The sequence below is a fragment of the Bidens hawaiensis genome, unplaced genomic scaffold (assembly GCF_021521415.1).
Source record: "Bidens hawaiensis isolate Kalapana, Puna unplaced genomic scaffold, B.hawaiensis_p1.1 tig00419406_1, whole genome shotgun sequence".
NCBI lineage: Eukaryota > Viridiplantae > Streptophyta > Magnoliopsida > Asterales > Asteraceae > Bidens > Bidens hawaiensis.
The window spans coordinates 17,824-36,997 of NW_027504851.1; the positions used below are offsets into that span (position 1 = coordinate 17,824).

Here is a 19,174-nt window from a genome sequence, read left to right on the forward strand (position 1 = left end):
TTCAAGAATCAAGTGCCGAGACATACTAGATAGCATTTCATCACATATTATCTAATTATTGCTATGTTGCAGACACAAATCGTTGTCAAAGTCACCTTAATGTTATAGTGATATGCACAGACACATGGTTTAATGGATTTGTTGATATCAACTGGCTATCTAGTTTGATCAAGATTGTAACTTTTAACTTAAAAGTTCATTTTTGGTACACCTTTTACAGGCCATGTTGCGTACAAAGCAGCTAGGTGCTCTGTCCCAGTCAGCTAGGTCATTTTTCCTCAATGGGTCGAGATGTAGTGCAGATGGGAGCTCATCATGCACTTGTTCAGAAGATGAAACCTGCACGACTAAGAGGCAAATTACCACAACAAATGCGGCTCGAAACCCACAAAAGGGGCCCACGTTGGTGCCAAAACCTTCTGCTGCTGTATTGAGCTCTAGTAAACCCGAGTCCAATATAGTTGACCGGTCAACTTCCCATCAGTCAAAATCAGTATTATTGGCAAAACCAGATTGTAAGTTATGCTGATGAAACCGACCAGATGCATCCGTCTGGTATTACAACTGGTCATTTTGTAAGAGCCGGGATTGCAGCAGTCAACTTTTTAAATGATGTGGTCAGCTACAAGATTCCAATGACTGAAGGGAGTGCTACCGTTGACTCGTGTCAAAACTATGTGGTCGAGAAGGCCCGTTCGTCAACCGTGAAAGCCTACAAAAAAGCTGAATTTGAGTCAACATCTTCAGCCAACAACAACGCCAACTCATCAAACGTGAAACCCTACAAAAAAGGTGACCCGCAAGCTTCTGGTCCAACACCAAAACCGAATCCCAAAATCAATACAAATATCAGTAAAAGCAAAGCTGAAAAATATGCCTTTGGTAAAAGTCAAAATCAGCACTCGGTCAAATCTGTACCAAGCAAGTCGAAAGATTCTGTAAACAACTTCATGGTTGGTCAACGCGGTCCCGAGTTTCGTGCAGCTGAAATGATTACAGTAGGGGAAACCCGGGGGATACCAACAAAGCCCGTACCTCAAACGGGCCGGCAATTTTCAAGCTCGGTCCATAAGGTGGAGAGTGTTTCCCAGATTCTACGACAGCTAAAGTGGGGCCCAGCAGCCGAAGAGGCGTTATGGAATCTTAACTGTTTGTTAGATGCGTATCAAGCGAATCAAGTACTAAAACAGCTTCAAGATCCTTCAGTAGCTCTTAGCTTTTTCTATTGGTTAAAAAGGCAACCTGGGTTCAAACACGATGGTCATACTTACACGACCATGGTTGGAATATTGGGCCGGGCCAAACAATTTGGGGCCATCAACAAGTTGCTTGATCAAATGGTTCAGGACGGGTACCCGCCAAATGTGGTTACATATAATCGTCTTATTCATAGCTACGGTCGCTCAAATTTTTTAAACAAATCGCTTGAAGTTTTTGATCAAATGCAGAAAGAAGGTATTGAACCTGACCGGGTCACGTATTGCACGCTAATTGATATTCATGCTAAAGCGGGTTATTTAGATGTTGCGATGGGTTTGTACCAGAGGATGCAAGAAGCCGGGCTTTCACCCGATACATTTACTTTCAGTGTTATAATTAACTGTCTTGGGAAAGCGGGCCACTTGGATGCAGCTTTGAAACTGTTTTATGAAATGGTGGGCCAAGGTTGTGTTCCGAATTTGGTTACTTATAATATCATGATTGCTTTACAGGCGAAAGCAAGGAATTACCCGATCGCATTACAGCTTTATCGGGATATGCAAAATGCGGGTTTCGAGCCCGATAAGGTGACGTACAGTATAGTTATGGAGGTTTTAGGTCATTGCGGGTATCTTGAAGAAGCAGAGGCGGTTTTTGAAGAGATGACTCAGAAAAATTGGATCCCTGATGAGCCCGTTTACGGTCTTCTTGTGGATTTGTGGGGTAAATCGGGGAATGTTGAAAAGGCGTGGGCTTGGTATCGGGCCATGCTTAACGCGGGTTTGCTTCCAAATGTGCCGACATGCAATTCTTTGCTGAGTGCTTTTCTTCGGGTACATAGGCTTTCGGATGCTTATAATCTGGTACGGAGTATGCACAGTTTAGGATTAAACCCTTCTTTACAGACTTATACATTGCTGCTCAGTTGTTGTACAGAGGCCCAAACATCGTTTAACATGATGTTTTGTTGTGAGTTGATGGGTGTCACGGGCCACCCGGCACACACTTTTTTACAATCGATGCCATCAGCAGGACCTGACGGGCAAAACGTTCGAGACCACACGGGCCACTTTTTAGATCTTATGCATAGTGAGGACCGCGAGAGCAAATGCGGGCTGATTGATGCGGTTGTCGATTTCTTACACAAATCCGGTTTGAAGGAGGAAGCGGGCTCGGTTTGGGAAGTGGCGGCCCAGAAAAACGTGTACCCAGACGCGGTTTGTGAGAAGAGCTCGTGTTATTGGCTAATTAATCTTCATGTGATGTCAGAGGGGACCGCAGTGACTGCGTTATCTAGGACTTTGGCATGGTTTCGTAGGGAGATGTTGAAGTCGGGAATTCGTCCGAGTAGGATTGATATTGTGACTGGGTGGGGCCGATGGAGTAGGGTTACAGGGACCTCGTTGGTTTGACAATCGGTGCACGATCTGCTTAATATCTTTCAGTTCCCGTTTTTCACAGAGAACGGGAACACCGGGTGCTTTGTTGGGTGCGGTGAGCCGTTAAGCCGATGGTTGGTTCAATCGTATGTTGAACGGATGCATTTGCTGTAGGGTTGATTAAGCTGCTAATAATGACAAGTTTTGGTAATAGATTATTTTACTATGCTGGAACCGGTTATCTTGTATCCATTTTTATTATTATTATTATTACTACCATTATCTTTTGTCATTCTTTTTGCCAACAACAATAGTTCATAATCAAAGAAGTCACTAGTCACAATGTTCATAATCTTTTGTCATTATCTTTTGTCATTCTTTTTGCCAACAACAATAGTTCATAATCAAAGAAGTCACTAGTCACAATGTTATAGTTCCAAGGGAACTAACTTATTGTAGTTCAAACAAACCAAACATTTATACATAATTGTATCACAAATCTGATCCTTCTTCAATACCAAAGATTCCAAGCAACCATTGAAAGCCAGGCTAAAATACACAGTACACAAAGCTGACATGTTATATATGTTCAGACAAGTGTAGACAAAAGTATACAAAACGTAGGATGTATACGTATGAATACAAACAAAACCACCACACTCACAGTATATCCAAGACAGATCAGATACGCCGGGTGTTGTAGGACCCACATCGAGGGCATTTATGGTACATCCAGTGGTATGGTGCAGTTCCTTTCTTCTCACAATCATTGCTTAAAATGTCCTGAAAAGAAAACATATTTGAAACTCATGTCAACCATATATATGCAGTTTATATTGTAGTGTGCGTAATGCTATAAATTATAACCTGTGTCCTGCCCAAATACTCATCAGGAATTTTTTCTTCAGCTAACATTGCATCCAACATCCCGAAGTATACGTGCATATCCCCTAATGACTTGCAGCATATCGGGCAAGTGTAGTTGGAGCAAGTGTATTCCTGAAAGAAGCATCAAAGTGTCGGTATATGTGATTAAAGAAGAAAAACACAATGATAATAATATGAATATGAATACCTGAAAACATGAGGAATGCATTATATGACCGCATGGAAGAGCCTTCACAGGATTCTTGGATGTGAAGATGTACTCGTGACAAATCGGGCAGTTATCTTCTAGACACTTCTCTCTGCAGGTATGCACCGATAGAGACGTTGACATGCAAGCATTGCAATTCATGCAATGGAAATAGTCAATCCCTAGACCTTTTCCCACTCTGCACAGGTTACAGTATGGGCAGTGGTAGATTTTCCTGTTGAAACAATCTATAAAAATTAATAAAAAGTTAATATTAATAATCATATAGTAAATGACCACCTCTCGTCATCAAACAGTTTGCAGATGGGACAGTAGTATTTGGCCATTGATAGATTGTTACAAGAAACGGTTGAGCATGTTGGACCAATGGGTTGGATTATCAAGCATTTCATGCACATCATCATTGTTGTGGCTTTCCTGCATATTTAGTGTGTAAGAATTTTATAAATTGTTTCATTATGATTTTTGTTTTTATGTTCATAGAGAGAAAAGATATTGGTGTGTGTAAGTTACCTATCCATTATGTGATCAGTTGCATCATCATGGCAAAGCCTGCAAGTGAAGAGTTTGTTGCAACATGAAGCAACAAGCTTGCAGTTCCTCTTGTAGTGTTGACATCCAAACACTAATTTGTGCGAGTCGCGATATGATGGAAAAACACCTTGATTATTATTATTATTATTATTATTATTATTATTATTATCATTATTATTTTCTAGAGCGTTGTCATCTGGATGAGATTTCTTCTGTGTATTGATCCAACGGCTGAGAAAAAAGGTACAAAACTTCAGTCAGAATTCACAAATTAGTACAAACGAAAAAGTAAGAAAAGTATGAAACTGATATCAACCTCATCATCAGGTTCTGTATAATTACTGATTTCTGCTTCGGCTCCAATGTATCGTCAGAGTTGACTCTTATAATTGTAGCCTCGAGTTCCTCTTGAGTCAACACAAGTACAGAATTTTCAGTTGTGTCGGTTTGACCATCGATAGTTAATCTCTCTGTGTTTGACTTGCCAAACTCACTGCAAGCTTTACAATGATGATCGGTTTGATCTTTGCTTACTTGCATATCTTTATCATTTTCACTAAAAGTGTCACAGTGCGTCATTTTATGATTAACCGTATCGCTTTTTGATAAAATTTCATCACGAGGCAAGTACTTTGAGATTATTTCCAACATGTCAGCAGTTGACTGAGGTGACACGCTTGTTGACACGGTTGACTTGTCAACCTTGGGAGTGTCATAACTCTTCATACCCTCCCACCATTCACCTAACCACTGATCAAACATAGTGTTCTTGGTGACTTTGTGCCATAATAACATGAGTGCATTCTGTTCTTCATCTGCCAAAGATGCCATTATCCACGGTATCATTTCTTGTAAAGTTTGGGCGCGTGTTCTTCCAAGCATGCATCCTATGATCTTTTCTTGTTCCTTAAGAGACAAATGTTCTCTAAACAAAGGCCACAGTTCAACTTCTTCATGGTTCATATGGTCAGACAACATTTTATTCATGCATTTGCACATTCCATGAAGCTTTACACATAGCTGACGATACATCGCCATTCCTCCATTCAATTTATCCGCATACAGTTCAGAAATCTGGCTCAGAATATATACAATTCTGTTGAAGTATTCAATATCCATTTTATGATCAATGGAGAATGAATGACTACTGTTTTGGATAATTTCCTTTGCTTCTAAAGCTGGAAACGCAACTGCGTCTTCTGCATCGCTGTGTGTTTTGTGTAAGACCCGTAAAAGATGGAAACACTGGTAAAATTCGGTGAATAAAGCAACGTTTTCAGCCAGGTTGGCAGAAAGAGAAACAAGATACTCCATATCCTTCTTGAGAGCTATGTGGAAGAAAATAATATGATCCACCGGTTTCGACTCTAGATAACGGGATGAACCTTCAGTATTATTATTCTCAGTAACATATGTTGAAAAACGAGTCGATATTTTCTGTTTCTGAGGAAAAAATACATGAAAACTCATCCTGCTAGAATACGATGTCGAATTATTCAGCTGCAGGTATGGAAATGCAGACGTGTTCTTGATTTGTTCAGATAGAAATGAAGATCTGTTCTCAAATGCTGCATGTAACTCTTCTCTGAATTTTGCAATCGATGTTTTACCTGAGTAACCGATGCGCGCCCATTCGTACAAAAGGGAAGATAATGATTTGTTAACCATATGGCCCCCTTGCCTTATACTATGCATAATGGATTTTGATTCATCTTCTGTTAAATGACTTGAGAACCAAGTAACCGTGCACTTTAGTAATCCAAGTGGCATCATCTCAAGACCGGTGTATAATAGCCACAGCTGCATTTCATGGCTGCAGTTCATAACTATAAACGGAAAAACCTGCCAAATGCAAAACCATGTGAAATGTTTCAACACAAATGAAAACTTTGTCAAAATGCGTGAAGAACTGAAGAAGAGTGTTACCTCGGTTTCTACAAATGTCAGGTATTTACGGATCCCTCTGACGAATAACTTTAGTTTGTCGCATAGACTGTCAACGAAGTTTCTTGCTGACATGTCATTTTCACTCTTGCTGTACAGAAGCAACTGTAAGCCTTCAATTTGACTGTCATCTAAGAACCGTTGATACTTGCTGAAAACCTATATTATTAGTTAACAAAGTTAAACAAATGAAAAGATGTGTAAATTATTTACCTGTAGTATATGATGACATCCGCAAAAAACTTTAGCTGAACAACTGCAGGAGCTAGGCCCGAAAGATTGCTTGAATCTTGAATTGAATATAGATCTTCAGCAGCTTCTAGAAGGTCCTTACGATATGCAGTATGCCATAAACGAGCACTGTCCAAAGGATTATGTTGAGCGGTTGTGTTGACAGGATATTCATGACTTGGCTTCATTGCTTCTTTAGAATGACCCTCGGATTTATATACTTCTAGAATCTTCTGGAAGTTAGCGGTCGTTGAGGAATAGAGATCACTTGCCATATTTATCGTACTCCCCGGTGATGGTTTGCTCTGTTGCTTGAATGCATGATATTACAACCTTCAAGATGGATGCCAAAACATTACACCAGTACATTAAGTGCCTGGCTACTTTGTTTTATACGATGAATGGCTTGCGTGAATGTTAGTAAATGACCATTTTACCCTTTGTAGAAGTAAGTCCTTGGGTACGACTTGTTTAATGCATTGCAGCACGTTTTCTCTTTCGTCTGAGGAGAGAAAGGTGTTCATCCACCGAAAGAAGTCTTCTAAGAGCAACATAGGAACACTGCATATGAATTGCCAAACAAATGCAGCTTGTTCCTCGGTCGAGAATTGCTGAGTCAGCAAAGGGAAAACCTGTTTCAAGGTATGTACGTATGTAACCTTTCAAAGTCCAACTTTTATCTAATGGCATATCATGTATTCAATAAATGTCTTTGAATATGAATAACGAACCAAGTTGGATATCATTTTATCTACTCTATTGTAATTAGATCCTTTTATTATAGCATTGATCAAAATGAAACCAATATAAGAAATTTAAGTCATAGTCTTCACTTTTGCCTTTCACTTTAAAGATTCAAGTCCTAGTCCTCTTTATCCAAAATTGAAAGTTTAAAGCTAATAGCTTTATATCACTTATGTTTCTAGCTTTAACTAGATTGGTGTTCTTCTAGTGAAAATATAATAATTGAGGACAAAAATATTATTATGCATATCATCATAAAAGTAATAATAGCTAACATATAATTGAGTTTTATTACAAAACACAATTTAATAGCATCAAACAAACTTTTTGTTACATATTTAGTTTTCAGTTTAACAATAGACATATAAAAGAATTTTTATTTTATTTTTTATCATTAAATCTGATTATTTACGGTCCTTTCCAATGTGGTGTAGTAGTAGGAAGCTTGAGTTTATTAATAAAGACCTACAACACTTTGAGGGGGAAATGGGTGGCTCAATAAAGGAAGACTGAGATCTTTGTGATCTCCCATTCGATCCTGAGGGCGTCAGAGTTTAACCACCAGTGGGCCTTCGAGCGGGTCGGTTTTCCCCAGAACGGAAGATAACTTGAAGGTTCTTAAAAGCTCCATACGGCTGGGTTGGGCCGGTAGGCGGTGGCCTTTTGCCATGTCACCGATACGAAGTATCTAGGCAATTCTTGGTTGTTGGCCGTTAAAAAAAAATCTGATTGTTTACAACTAAAGGATTGGATGTTGTCCAGTGGGTCTACCAACCACAAGCTTCTGTAGATAGGAATAATTCTTATCCCGAGGAAAAGCTAGGAAAATGGATCATGTTCAGTGGTATGATTGTTACCAAAAATCATGGGCTTGTAGCTAGATGAGTTGGTAATAAGATTTTGTTCTATAGATACAAAATATTAGTAACACTGTAATTATTATCTGTTGAGTTAACTAGACTAACTAGACTTGGTTAATGATGCTTGCTTATATAATTAAGTGTGATGGTGGTCCGAGGGAAGCGGGTTAGTTGTGTAGGCGGCATAGTCGACGGATACAAGGAGAGGAGGTGTGGTGGTTGATGGTAGTTACTAGTTATTAGAGAGAAAATGCTAGTTTTAAAGTTATTTTTATATAATTATTATAATTAAAAGATACGATTTGATTGAGTTTTCTTTGTAATTATCCTCATTCTACTTGAAGTAATAGTTAATCAACAACACACAGTTGTAACTCTTGTCACCAAAGCCCCGATTATCTATATTTTCACGATTTTATGCCCTAGCTCAAGCCTTTGATTTTTCTCTCTCCGGCTGCGGGGGTTTTAGCGAGAATACACTAGTTATGGGTTTATTGTTACATATTTACCATAACTAGAAAAATATGATTTGGTCGGGTTTCCTTTGTAATTATCATCATTACAGTCTTTAAAATAGTTGATCAATAATATCCTATAACTTATGGACTTTCATTAGTCGTGATGGTTAAATAAGACTTTAAATCATAAGTGTAATGGAATAAAAGGATAATTTTTTCATTAGCAAACACTTATCAACCTGACATCCTTTTATTAGTAATTGCTGGTTTTAAAGTCTTTAAAGTTCATATTATCAATGTATTTAATGATGAAATTCGTAACTGTCAACTCTAAATCACATACACAATTTGGCAGCGTTGGCATACAGGAATGGAGGGCGGAATGGAATGACCCATTGTGAGGGAATGAAGAAAAGTGCGTTTGGTTGATCCAAGGAATGAAATAACCTATTACCTAGTCCATTCCATTCCCTCTAAAACATCTCAATTTCATTCCATCCATAACCCATGTTTTTTTCATTCCATTCCCCTTTTCACCCTACATCACCTCCACTACCCTCCCACCACCACCACCAACCACCAACCGTTATCGCCACCAACCATCGCCATCAGTACCAACCGCCCACCACCTCCACCGCGGCCACCACCACCATTGTTGTCCACTCGCCGCCATTACCGCCACTAACCATCGCCATTAGTGCCAGCCGCCTGCCACCTCCACTACCCACCCCCAACACCACCACCACCTACCTCCCACCACCACCCGCCACCATCATCCACCATCACCGCCCACCAATGCCACGACCGCCACCTACCTCCCACCACCGCATTTACTACCATTTTAATTTTATTTTTTCTTTTTTTTTCTGCCTAACAACACAAAGTAATCATTCATTTCATTCTCATGTAGTAACCAAACATCTCATTGGAATGGTAATAACTCATTCCATTCCTTTGTCCATTCCATTACCACGTTCATTCCATTCCGTCGTTCATTCCATTTATGTTTTACTCTTTTGGACCAAATCTATAATTACATATAAAGGTGTAAATGAGTCTAACTACTTGTGTCCTACACTCTAAACTCTAAGGGCCACGCTCGTTTCACGAAATGAAATGGAATTGGAATTGGAATTTGCATAAGATTTGGAATTAGAAGGAATTGGATTTGGAATCTAAACATTCCAATAGGAATTGGAATTTAAAGGAATTGAAATCCCATTCCATTCTTGATGTGTTCGTTTGACAAATGAATTGGAATTGGTTTTTTTTAACGAGAAGAAGAGCGGAAACATTTTAGTTTTTTTTTATTTTTTTTGTTTTCGATTTAATTTATATTTGAAATCCCATTCCATAAATTATGTGAAACAAACGCACAAAAATCTGATTAAAAAATAAGAAAAGAAAAACTGAATCAGACCAAACTTAAACGTAAATTCAAGGTTGTTTAGTTATCGAGGTCAATCTTGAACTTCATCCATTGAGCTTGATTAGGCACTTGGAGTCTAACCAAGCCTATTAGATACATATTATAATACTTGTATATAATTACATAATAAATATTATTAGTATATATAATTATAACTGTATAAAAAATTAATTATACATGTATAAAATAAACTCGAATTCGATTCTATTTAAATTTTTAGTTTTGTCTAGTCAGACTTTTTTGAATTCAAATCGTTTTTTAGGATCTAATCTAAATACAAATTCAGCTTTACAATCAAAATTCGATACCCGAGGTACACAAAATTCGATTCATTGAACACACCCACACACCAGCTAAACTCAGCTATTTGGTATAGCATAGTGCTCTAAACTAACCAACCTCAAACTCAAGCTCTTTTGAATTAAACGATCCAAACTTGAGCTTAGTTCGTATTCCTATATATAATACCATTTGTGTAATATTCATGATATCTATGATTGTAATATAAGCAAAAATAATGTGTGGTATCTGCTCCTCTTCTTTGGCCATATGCTTGCAAATGCTGGTCTGCAATGTCCCAATAAAATACACTAGTTCTTGAAATGCCTTTGAAATATGCCTTTCATCCTCCTTCAACACATCCAGATAATGAAAAATGGAGTCCATAATATCATTTGTACTCGTATGCTCTAGTGTATACACAGACACCACATTCTTCACATTTACATCCAACGCTCTAAAAATTACCTAAAATTCCATAAACAATTACAAACACAAGTTTTTTACATCTAAAATAGAAGACAAACACTCTTAGCACTTTTTTTACAACAAAACTAAGTCGTTTAAAAACTACATTCATGTATCATTGGAGTCGTAACATTACTATTCATGAGTCATGAATAGTAATGTTGTAAGAAATTTTTAAACGACTTAGTTTTGCAGTAAAAAGGGGGCTAAGGGGGCAAATTGTTGTCCATTTGTCTTCTGTTTCGATGAATCATGACCAGGTGGATCAACTAATTAAATAAACAAACCTCATCTTCAGCAACGGAGTGATACTTATTAACAAGCTTCAGAAACTCAAACCTACGACGGAGCTCGCGGATGACGGTAGGAACTATACCACGATAGTTCGTACCGTCCAAGGCCTCTGCCGCAAGACGGCGGAGGTCCGCGAGCTCTTGCCGTAGAGCATTATGGAAGTGTAATAGTAGCAAAATAGGAGCTTCACGGAGACGTGCACCAGGAATAACAGTTAGTTCGGAATCCGACATTTGAAAAACTAATAATAATAACAATTACTTGAAACTTATCTTCGCCGCCTCGTGAGAGGCGGAATTGGATTATTCGCCGTCCATAGAAGCGTGGACCGGCGGTAAGGGTGAAAGGAAACGGGAGGAGGTTCCGGCATGGAAGTTGTGGTGAATATAACGACTCCTGTTGTGGCATTGGCCGTTCAAAGGCTTGTGTGTGTATTTGTTTATTTTAATTGTTTTTTTGGATTATTTAATTTGGGTGTATGTGTGTGCTGATTGGGACGTTATACCAAACGGCCAACGCTTGCTTTGGTTGTGATTATTATTTAACGGCGCAAGGCTTCCACGTTTGTCTGTGGGTTAGACAGGAAGCGGCGTTAAACATGCTGTGCCTTCAGGTCTTGCCCACTCGCCTCACGCGCCTATTATTCTGACTTCAAGAATGATAACTAAACTACAAATTGTCACTCTGTGACAAAAAAAGAAAACTACTATGCATGTTACTTTAGTTTTAAGGGAAAATTCCCGAAAATAGGTATTTATGATAACAAAATTCTAGTTTTAGGTATGATTTTTAAAAAATTCTAAAAATAGATGTTATAAACAATTCATAATGAGTAGATTATTTTAGTACACAAGTAGTTTACAGATCCAATCAAAACATGTCACGTTAACCGTAACGAGTAAGTTCACTAACCATCTAGTCGTCACGACTAAAGTAGTTGCATACAACCACGAGTACTGCATAGATATTTTGTCGTGACGAGTAGATTACAACTTTTCGAGACACAAGTAGTTTAATAACCTAACTATAACGAGTTTTAGGAATTTTGTTTTTATAAATACTTGAATTTTGTTTACATAAATAGTTATTTGGGAGTTTTCCCTTAGTTTAAACTCATATATATTATGAGTCATAACTAGTTTTTTCTAGAGATTAGTGTATATTCTCTTTTATGAAAGAAGACAGAAAAAAAGAAAATATTAATTGTAACCCAAAAGGAAGTTATTACGTAAAAGTCTTAATTATAAAAAGAAATCACACGTAAATTTCAATATATAACTCGGGTCAAAAGATGAGCTTGGTATCGATATTGATACCGAAATTCGTAAAAAATGGGTATCATTGGAAATGTTCAGTATGGTTCCGGTACCGAAGACAAAAATTCGGTAAAATATTGATATAGTACCATATCGATCCCAAATCCTCAAAAAGTTGGTATAAATTAGTATTGAACCAGTATCAGTACCACTTATTTATAGAGTAAAAAATGAAAAACTTGTAGGATGCTCCATTGCAATAAAGAACCCAAACTTTAATATCGGTAGTCTAATTTCTTCTTTACGCTTTTGTAATATAAGATCATTTATTATTATTATTTTTTTGTAACCTATTATTTAAGAAATACAAAATTATTCGAGTTGAATTAAGTGTTGAAGCTCAGAGTGGACATGTTTGGTGGAGTCTACTTGGCTTGGCTTGCATGTTAACTATATATAGTTGGAGTTGGGTTAACTTCTAGACCATCTCGTCTCTTATATGAATGCGATCGGTATCGTATCGACAGTGAAGTGGCATCGATATATTACATGCAATGTTCGGTATTTTGATTTTTTGCAATTTTAAAGGGATGGCAGCGCTAGTTGTTGTCCGTTTGTCTTCTCTTGCACAGTAATTTAAGCAGTTTATTATGAAATGATGCGTATTCTTTGTATCATAATACATGTGGTGTTCGGCTTTATGGTTTGGTGTTGCAAGATCGGTACTACATGTTGTGTACCAATAAATAACAACATTCATACCATAAGATGTTGATACAACGAATTTGAAAAATAAATAGCGGCATTGATACCAATTAAATACCCGGTACAAAAATCTCATTCTAGTCTCTTACTCTCTTAAACTATTTGTAGTGGAGGGCTACAAAATAGAGGATTTTTGACACATTGGCTATTTTCATTTTAGGAGTGTAGCGGTGTTCCACATCAACCCCCCCCCCCAACCCACTTATCGCCTCAATATCGCCTGGCGGCGGTGTTATAGCCCGATATCGCCCGAAAAGCCCCACCTAAAGTCGCCCACTATGTATAACGTATAGCCTTAGGAATAATGTCGTAACGTAATTTACGATGTTTCACGTATCAAAGAAATGTCGTTGGATTCTTTCCTAGATCCAGCCAGCACATAAATATCTCTACTTGTAACCAATGTTTTAAAAACCGGTTTGAACCGGCCGGTTCAACCGGATTTCGGTCACCAACCCGGTATTTAGTGCCCGGTTTATTCGTGCGGCTTGAGGGAACATTAAATCGGCCGGTTTTAATAAAAAACCGGTTCATATCGTTAAACCAGTTTTTTAGCCCATCATAATTTTAAGCTTCAGGCCCATTTTTTTAACAATTACGTACTGAATTACCATTAACCTAGCATAACTTACTAGCGGCAGCTTCTCATTCGATTAAACAAGAATTGTGAAGAGGTAGGTCCCAGCAGAGCCCAGTTGGACCCGCAAGACTCACCTCAAAGAGGAACGTCTGCGCAGTTGAACCCGCAAGACTCACCTTCAAGAGGGACGTCTGCGCAAAGACTAAACTCGCAACTCACCTTGAAGAGGGACGTCGGCGCAAAAACCAACTGGATCCGCAGGACCCACAATGCTCAGAGACGTGACGTCCTTACGCGCAGTACACAAGCTGTTCCCGCAGGAAAAGCCTCCCAATGGTGACGTACTCCGCCTGTTCCCGCAGCTACGGATACTAGCCATCAGGGAAGGCTACCCGCACAGCAAGGCTACACGCACAAGGCACTAACTCTCAAATAATTCAGTAATGTCACCTGAAGAGGGAATGAGCAAGCCGGGAATACTCCCGCCCAAAGCCGGGAATTCTCCGGCCCAAATGAGCCAGTCCGTACGCTACTGGAGGACCTTTTGTACTATACCTGCCAAGGTATGGACAAAAGATCTGAGCAAAGCTACGACAGCTCACTGACAACAGTACGACGAGCAGCACGCTCTAGTACTTAATGTCACTATCAGCCGCTGCCTACTCACCAACCCCTGTCGTGGCACGTGCATAGCCTGCAGTTGGTGGAAAAGGAATAGTACATAGCCGGCCATGTCACTATCAGCCGCTGCCTACCCACCAACCACTAGCATGGCATGTGCGTAGCCCACAGTTGGTCGAACATGAATACTATTCAGCCGGCTGTACCTGCTTGGAAACCTACCTTCGGCTATAAATACTCCAACACCTTGGAACGGTATCATATCTTATTATCATATCTTCTCTCTAGCTAATTCTCTTAATATACACTTATATTCAAGAGCAATCTAGTCTGATTTTCACGCCGGAGGGTGGTCACAAGGAGGTACCCCCCTTCTCAGTGACGAGCTCACGGTGTCTGTTTTGCAGGTCATCTGAAGAACAACCATCTTTGCCGGACTTAACCCTCGTGGGAAACATCTATTTAACCCCCAGATTATCCGTAATCTGCCGGGGTCGATTAGTGTTTCTTCATTGGCGCCATCCGTGCATAAAAGCTAGAACTTATTCTTTTTCAGTTTTTTCAAAACTTCTGGAAAGATGGTTAAAGTTACTCCGGTCCCAAGGCCAGCGAGTGACCAAGAAACCCCGGTAATCACAACCCCAGCTACTGGGAGGAACACCGGCGAATACACATATTTTACGAACACTACCCCGGTTACCCAAGCCGGGGCAAGTGCAGTAAATTTTACGAACACTACCCCGGTTACCCGAGCCGGGGCAAGTGCAGTAAACAATCATCCCCTAGGATTCATTGATACCCAGGCGGAAAGACGACAGACGAGGTTCCCCCGCCAAACACTTGATCAAGTTAAAGCGTGGGCGGAAGCACGTCAGAAAGAATTCCAAGCTGAGTTGGACGAACGCTTACGTTCCATCCAACAAGCTGACGAATTCTTGACAACAGCTCAACATGAGCAATGAGTGCGAGTCCTCGGACGATGATCGGGAGGAATCCGACAGTGACGCAAACCCTCGCCATTGGGCGAAAGGGAAGCGTAACGAAACGGACTTCCAACCAACAAGGAATTTTGGAAAAACCTTCAAACAAAGGAACGCGGGGGGAAACCCACGTGACTTCTCCAAAACCTTTAGACCAACTGCTGCAAATGCAGGAACGTCCAAATTTGCAAGGGACATTGCGGAAGCAATCGCCCCGAAGAGTGCCAAGCAGATGCCCAACATCGGCACTTGTGATGGTATATCCGACCCAGACGATCACCTGAACAGATTCATAGCGGGGGCAACCGTCAGCAACTGGACGGAACCCACGTGGTGTTATATGTTCCAGATGACGCTGATTGGAGCGGCTAGAGCGTGGTTTGACCGTCTACCGGTCCACCACATCTACGATTGGGCGGACTTCCAACACAAGTTCAGCCAACACTTCAGTCAACAACGGAAATATACTGAAGAGCAGTGGACGATCCTCAACTGTGTTAGAGAGGAGGATGAATCTTTACTAGACTTCATCACTTGCTTCAACTCGAAAAAGCTGAGTCTGGGCGCTATAAGCGAAGATATTGTTCGCGCCGCTTTCATCCAGGGCGCCGAATACCCAGAGCTTATCCGCACGTTGACGGGTAAAGACGGCATGCCATCCACGTGGGATGCCATCATGACGGCGGCCAAGCGCTTTGCCGAAACAGAGAAGCAACTGGGTGGGGATCCGCCCCAGAGTACAAACCTCTACACGCAGAGGACTAGAGAAAACAACGTCCGGACCGCCCAGCAAAACAAAAGGAGGAAGCTAGGCATTTGGCAGTCAAGGGTAAACTTTGACACCTCATCCAGCTCTCGCTCTTTAGTAGGCGGAAGGGATAACACGCACCCATCAAGCCGACACCCCCGCTGGACGCCGCTCACCAAATGCGTCACGGAGATATTTGCCACTGAGAAACTCCCATGGCCAAAAGCTCCAACGGTCCGGCACCGACCTGACGTGGATCAGAGCAAATATTGTGACTTCCACGGGACAAAGGGTCACACCACTGAGAAGTGTACATCCTTGAGGAATATTGTTGAATCATTCGTCAAGGATGGAAAACTTACACACCTTGTGGCATCAATCAAGAATGGAAGGAAGAATGACAACCGATACAAAAGCAACGGACGAAAGCCCGTTGACATCAGCATCCACATGGTTCATAGTAACATCAGAGGAAGAAAAAGACGGACGACAGAACCATGCGCATGGAAGGAAGTTGAGGTGCGCTTCCCGCGAGTGCCAGGAGGACCCAGCAAAGAAGGCCCTATCGTTATCAAAAGCCAGCTGGGGCACTGCATCACTTCCCGCACTCTTGTTGACAACGGCGCCTCGTCAACAGTTATGTACAGGCAGTTCTTCGACAAGCTAGACGACGAAGACAAAGAACGTCTGGAAACGGTCTACGCCTCGATGGAAGGGTTTGACGGCAGCACAAACACCCCCTGGGTATCCTATCCTTCCCCGTCATTCTCACAGACGAGAAACACTCCCGCACAGAAGACGTGGACTTTGTCGTAATGAGGAAGCCACACCACACATACGACATTCTCTTCGGGAGAAACGGGATGGCAAGATTCAATGTCGTGGTATCTTCAGTCCACGGCATGATGGGATGGCCAACAGCTGAGGGTGTAGCGATGGTCACCGGTATTCCCCAGGTATGCATCGCATCTGTCTCAACACCCAAACCAAAGATGGCTAAACCGACCATCACCGAACCAGAAGAATGGGCCTTCAATGGCAAATACCCCGACCAGGAGGTTACCATTGGCCCAACAGTCACTGATCCTACGCGCACCTTACTCAAACGCTTACTACAGAAAAACGCTGACATCTTCGCATGGAAACCAGCTGACATGACTAGGGTACCTCGAAGTAAGGCAGAGCATAAGCTCAAGTGTGACCCGGCTTTTACGCCGGTCATACAAAAGCGCAGAGTAATGGGGGCGGAACAAGCTAACGCGTGTAGAACCCAAGTCAAGGAACTCCTTGACGCGGGCATCGTACGCGTCAGCAGATATCAAACATGGGTTGCAAATCCCGTCATGGTACCGAAGTCTAACAAACAATGGCGCATGTGCATAGATTTCAAAGACTTGAACAAAGCATGCCCCAAAGATTGTTACCCGTTACCCGAAATTGATCTTAAGGTAGATTCGCTAGCACCGTTTCGCCTTAAATGCTTCCTTGATGCGTATAAAGGGTACCATTAAATCCACATGGTCGTTGACGATCAGGACAAAACCGCATTTCGGACGCCCGATGGCACATTTTGTTATCAAATGATGCCATTCGGACTTAAGAATGCCGGGTCCACATACCAACGCCTGATGGACAAAAAATTTCATGCCCAAATTGGGAGGAACTTGGAAGTCTACATGGATGACCTGGTCATCAAAAGCCTTGACCCAGAAACGATGTTGAAAGACATCGAAGAAACATTCAACACACTCAGAAAGATAAACATGAAGCTCAACCCGAGCAAGTGTTCCTTTGGGATGGAAGAAGGGAAGTTCTTAGGAGTCATTGTTACTAAAGATGGCTTCAGAGCGAACCCTGAAAAGGTCGAAGCCATTATCAAAATGGAATCACCTACTACCATCAAGCAAGCTCAGACACTGAATGGACGCCTAGTCGCACTTAACCGCTTTTTGGCAAACCATGCGGATAGGTCGTTCCCATTTGTGTCAACGCTGAGAAACTGTTTAAAGAAAACGCACTTCCGCTGGACACCAGAAGCGGAAGCAGCTTTTCAGGAAATTCGGTCACGTTTGATCGAACTCCCAACGCTCACAGCACCAGAAGCGGGAGAGGAATTAATCCTATACCTCTCCGCCACAGATAGAGCAACCGGGGCCGTCCTGCTAGTCGAGCGAAAAGGCATCCAGATGCCAATCTACTATGTTAGCCGTCTCCTAACAGACGTCGAAACCCGGTACTCTACCCTGGAAAAATTAGTCTTAGCACTTGTACAGGCTTCACGCAGGCTAAGACGATATTTCCAAGGTCACCCAATCACCATTCTCACCAACTTCAAACTTGCAAACGTTTTAGGCAAACCCGAACTGTCGGGACGCCAAGCCAAATGGGCAATAGAATTGGGAGAATACGCGATAAAGTATAAGCCAAGGCCAGCCATAAAAGGCCAGGTCTTTGCCGACTTTATTGCAGAAGTCCCCGCCTCGCGGGAGAAAGAGTGCCAGGACGAGGCTCAACCCTCTCCAGCACAGGACATCGATGATGTCTGGCGACTCTATACTGATGGAGCAGCCAGGGCTCAGGCGCAGGGTTAAAACTAACCAACCCAGCGGGCCAAGAATACACTTACGCTATTCGACTGGCTTTTCCAAGTACAAATAACGAAGCGGAGTATGAAGCATTCTTGGCCGGGCTGAGGATTGCGCGTAAGATGGGAGTAAAGAACTTGGAGGCCCACGTGGATTCCATGTTAGTAGCCAATCAGATAAACGGGACGTACACGGCCGTGAACGACACAATGGCCCTGTACCTCGCTCAAGCAAAAACCCTCATGCGCGATTTTAACGATTGTAAAGTCAAACACGTCAAGCGTAGCAAAAACAAATCTGCGGATGCGTTAAGCAAGCTTGCGTCATTGGCTTTCACCCACTTGGGAAAGGACATCCGCATTGAACTCCTTGGAGCACCATCAGTCCAACACAAGGAAGTCTGTGTCATCCAAACCGGCACGGAAACGTGGATGACACCAATAATAAATTACCTTGCGGCGGGTATACTACCAGAGTCGAAAAAACAGGCAAGAAAACTACGCTGTAAAGCACTGAACTGTCAACTCATCGATGACATCCTTTACAGACGTAACTTTCTTGGTCCACTCCTCAGATGCGTCGACGACCAAGATGCCGACTACCTCCTAAAGGAAGTACACGAAGGCATCTGTGGGATACACGCAGGTCCACGTGCAGTTGTAGCTAAGCTAAACAACGCGAGATACTTTTGGCCGGGGATGCATACGGATGCACTGGCATACA

The 19,174-nt window shown here is 41.5% G+C and overlaps 2 pseudogenes across 1 annotated transcript; one reads left to right on the plus strand and one right to left on the minus strand.

Annotated features, from left to right (window-relative positions):
* Nucleotides 1-223: 223 nt before the first annotated feature.
* On the plus strand, nt 224-2,760 carry LOC143608699 (pentatricopeptide repeat-containing protein At1g18900 pseudogene; annotated as a pseudogene).
* Nucleotides 2,761-3,004: 244 nt separating this feature from the next.
* LOC143608711 (zinc finger protein BRUTUS-like At1g18910) lies at nt 3,005-11,149 on the minus strand (annotated as a pseudogene). The gene is made up of 11 exons (XR_013149314.1): nt 10,910-11,149; nt 10,409-10,622; nt 6,822-7,021; nt 6,340-6,717; nt 6,136-6,304; nt 4,526-6,051; nt 4,189-4,440; nt 3,955-4,092; nt 3,655-3,889; nt 3,447-3,578; nt 3,005-3,362 (listed from the first exon to the last, which is right to left on the minus strand). The product of XR_013149314.1 is annotated as a zinc finger protein BRUTUS-like At1g18910 (transcript).
* Nucleotides 11,150-19,174: the final 8,025 nt, after the last annotated feature.